General features: G+C 30.4%; 1 long non-coding RNA gene across 3 annotated transcripts; it reads left to right on the top strand.

The window, feature by feature from the left end:
• The first annotated feature begins 340 nt into the window (after nt 1-340).
• On the top strand, nt 341-3,101 carry LOC112779425 (uncharacterized). 3 transcript variants are annotated; one of them, XR_011877649.1, is made up of 7 exons: nt 341-478; nt 555-598; nt 766-846; nt 1,107-1,172; nt 2,359-2,448; nt 2,661-2,723; nt 2,861-3,101. It is a non-coding gene; the product is annotated as an uncharacterized lncRNA (long non-coding RNA). The 3 variants fall into 3 exon arrangements; XR_011877648.1 differs by lacking the exon at nt 2,359-2,448 and having other exon boundaries at nt 2,492-2,723; XR_011877647.1 differs by lacking the exons at nt 2,661-2,723; nt 2,861-3,101 and having other exon boundaries at nt 2,359-2,569.
• The last annotated feature ends 1,065 nt before the right edge of the window (nt 3,102-4,166 follow it).

Genomic DNA, 4,166 nt, shown 5'->3' with positions numbered 1-4,166 from the left:
TTAAGAATTGAATACCCTCTGCCAACCAAGGGAAGAACCAACCTCATGATCTGTGTTTCTTTCTCCTGCCAAGAATAATTGTACAAGCATGATTGTTCATACAGCATTATTATTCACTACAAGAAAAAAGATTTTTAGCGACAAATTTTTAGTGACAATAATATTATTGCCATAATTTCTCTTTTTAAAACTATTATTTAGTGGTAATTATATATTTATCATTAATACTATAAATTATAATGGCCATTTCAGCTATTGCCACTAAAAGAAAGTTAAAATTTAAAACAAAAAAAACAAAAAAAACAAAAGGACCCTAAACCGTGAAACTCAAAAACATGACTCTGAGACTCTCTGCCTCGCCACTGTCCTCACACAAAACCACTCTCAGTGCCTTATTCTCAATGAGAAGTGAGAATCGCACACCAATCTTCTCTTCCTTCTCGGTTTCGCTCTCGCTCTCACATTTCCATCATTCCAGGTTCTTCATCGCTCAAATCTCTTTCCAGTTTTCATCTCAATCTTAATCGCGCTCTAAATCCTTTTTCTCGGACAAGGTTGTGCTGATTTCGATTGAACTCAATCGCGCTCTAGTAATCAGGTATGAGTTAATTCTCTCAATTCTAATTTTTGTGCTCCCAATGTGTGTTCTATTGCATCCTTTTCCCATATCTCTTATCAATTTTTAGTTTTATCTGAGTTAATTTTTCTCCCACATTGGATTCCGCTTTTCTTAGTTCCGATTCCTATCGCATGCACTTATTGCAGGTTGAACTCGTAATTCATTGATTTAGAATCAAAGTTTCGAGGGTTTTCTTCGCCCAATGACATTATCGGTTTCAGATTTTGGTAATTTGATTTTTTTTTGGCGATATCATTTTTCCCTTCGATATTTCAAACTTCTTTGAAATTCGTCACAGTCCTGGTATCCACTATCAGTGTTGAGCACATCGAGTTCATAAAGGCTCGGCACATCTTGTGATGTGCATAACTGTAATTATGCCAAACATTGCCATGTTCTAATTATGTTAATGAATCAATAAGCTTTAAAGTTTCCACTCATTTTATGTATTAATCCACCTCAAACTTCTGTTTCTCTATTTGTTCAGTACCTTTCAAATATGAAAGCAGATGCTGTTCAATTTAGTTCAAAAGAAAATGGCCAAGAAAATGTGGTAATAGTTCTTCACTTAGTATTGCCATCTACTTAAGCATTTATTGTTTCTCTATTTTTTGTTTCTTTTATTCACATATTGTATTTTAAATTTGCCTAATTGATTCTGCCTTCTATCAACTTTTTCCTAGCTCAAATTCACCTAGTGCTCCTCCAGTTTGCCTGTTAACTTCCTATGTTCCTTAGTTTGAAAAGTAGTAGTTATTATTCTAGTTTAGTGTTAAATTACTTGTGAAGTCTTTTATTTTTTAAGATTTTCGTTGAGTTCCTCTCAGATGAGTTATTTTATTATAGCACTTGTACTTGCATATAAAATATAGTTTTGTTCAAAACAATTAATCTTTATAATTTTCTAATATTAGCTTTTGAGATAGAATAAATAACTGCTTTTGGTCTCTCCTTTTATTTTCCAATTTCATCTTTATATTTAATTTCAAAAACATAAATTTCAATCACATTAAATCAGTTTAAAATATAATTTATCATGTAAATATAACAAATAAACAACAAAGAGATGTGTGGTACTATTAAGTAATACATTTTTGTAGTCTTGGAAATTTAGAGAAGAAGGAGTTGCATGCATACTGTGACATTCCATTTTCTTTTATATGTAATAAATATTAAGAGGTACAAGCATGAAACACAGAGGAGCATGAGGTTTGAAGTAAACAGATTTGAAATGCATCACAAACAAAGAAAGAATGTAAATAAGTACCTCTACATATCAAACAATATTTTCTTCTTTTTGTTTTCAAAGAAATAACGAAGCCTCTTTTGTTGCATAATCATTAGATTTGAAGATAGCATATGTTTTCCCTTCTTTAAATATTCATTTGAAGGTAAATGTTTTTTTCAAAAATAATCTTCTGTCTTCTCTTTATTGATGTATACACCAAATTTAGTCCTGCTAGTCTTAGTAAATCCATGCTTTTTATTGTCGCATTAGTATCTTTTTAGCATGTGTTTGGTTTTGATTTTATAAAATTTTTGTTTGGTAGTTCCTCTGAAAATGATTTTGGTAGTTCTTCTGAAAAATGATTCTGAATAGAAAATAAAAAGTTCTGCTTCTGTTTTTGGCCTCTTGAATTGGTTTTGAATCCTATATCAAAGTGTAGTTTTTAATTCTGAATTGTTGGATTTTAGCAATGATTATTTTCGGTTTGTTAACTTTTTCATGCTATACTCAGGCGCTAATTCCACAGCATCCATCACACGCTGATTCCTACCACTTATGCTAAAATTGAGCGGTCACAATTCATATTTATGCCAGCTTTAAGGTTAGTAATAATTAACTACTCTATTTTTACCTACTCTGACCAGGAGCAAGCAGTGCGAGTGGGCCATATGCTGTTTTTCTTTGCACAAATGCTTCCCATTTTGACCCAAAGTGTGCTTCCCACTCTTCCTGTGTGGTGTAATGTGAGAAATACGGCTTCACTCCAAATTTGACATTTGTGCAAAATTCTAGTATCCTTTTGTTTTGTGTTAGGATGTGTTCTAAGCTCTCTGAGCCTCTTGATAATGGAATTGCTGAAGATAAAAATGCCACTAGGTAAAATATATCCTCCTTTGGCATTACCGAAGAAGTTTTCATGTTCCACCTACATCAAATATTACATTTCATTACATTTGGATTGGTCATAATAAAAGGGGAGAATATAATTAATTGGTACCATGCTTGGTTGACAGGTTACCTGAGTATGGGGCTATTGCGTGTGTCTTTGAGGATATTGCCAAAGACCTCTTGAGCAAAGTCATGAATGTGAGTCCTTGGGATTATTAGAAGGTTGAGCCAAGGGTGTGGAACTTCCCATAATCCCTTTTATCTTAACTGTTTCTCAGAAACATGCACTCTATCTAGGAATTGCACATAAGAAACTTCTGATTGGAAGAGACTAGTAATGAAGAATCAATTCCAAATTTCAAACAATATTTTCACCTTGACTATCCTAATTTTATTTATTTACCTTTTTAATATGAATCCTTCAATTCATTTACATAGATTATTATAATATCTTAGCAGAATTGACTCTAATATGCACAAAGATTACAAAATAAAACCGAAAACTAGGCTACTTTTAAATTCTTAGATAATTAGATCAATTGTTAAAACCGAAAACTAGGCTACTTTTAAAGTTATAACTTTAGATCATTGCTAACATACACTTGTATTGCTGCATTGATGTAATATAGTTATAGGCTAGTAGTATTTTTTGTTGTTTAGATTTGTATGATTTATTACTTTTCAAGAAAAATTTGTGTATCAATATTTTAAATTTAATAAAATATTTTATTTTGTAGTAATTAATTTCAATATATTTATATTATGCACAATAATAATAATTATTGGCAAAAATAATTTTGAAATTCTAGAAAAAAGATAGTTCATTACTTCTAAGAAAATGAATATAATATAACTAAAAAATTATTAAGGTTTTAGTGGCAATAATAATGGCAACTAAAGGTGAATAATATTATAATATTTTTAGTGGCCATATAAATTGCCGGTAAAATGGGTTTTGGCGGCAATATTTATAGCCACTAAAAGTGAATAACATTGCAATCTTAGAATTACTTTTGGTGGCCATATAAATTGCCAAGAAATAGCCGCTAAAAGTTATATACTTTTTGCGGCCATTAAAAAGGTCTTTACCGGCAAAGCATAAGACGACTAATGTTTAATTGCTGGTAAATGTATTAGCGATTATTTTTATTGCCACTAAAAGCAAAATAAATGGCCGCTAAAATTAATTTTTTTAGTAGTGATTTTTCAAAGCCTAAATTACACTCTATTAACAAATAAATAATAGTTGCACAAATAAATGAGTTCTATTCTCAAAATATATTTTTTTTAAAATTCTAATGATATATTAGATTTAATTTATCATACAATTTTATTAGAGAATTATCTTTTCTTTAACAAAAATCAACCAATAAATTGGGATATATTAGAGATATAATAACCATTCATGTTGTCCCTTTTTATCATATTAAG

The sequence above is a fragment of the Arachis hypogaea genome, chromosome 19 (genome assembly GCF_003086295.3).
Source record: "Arachis hypogaea cultivar Tifrunner chromosome 19, arahy.Tifrunner.gnm2.J5K5, whole genome shotgun sequence".
Taxonomy (NCBI): Eukaryota; Viridiplantae; Streptophyta; class Magnoliopsida; order Fabales; family Fabaceae; genus Arachis; species Arachis hypogaea.
This window is presented reverse-complemented; position numbering and strand designations above follow the sequence as displayed.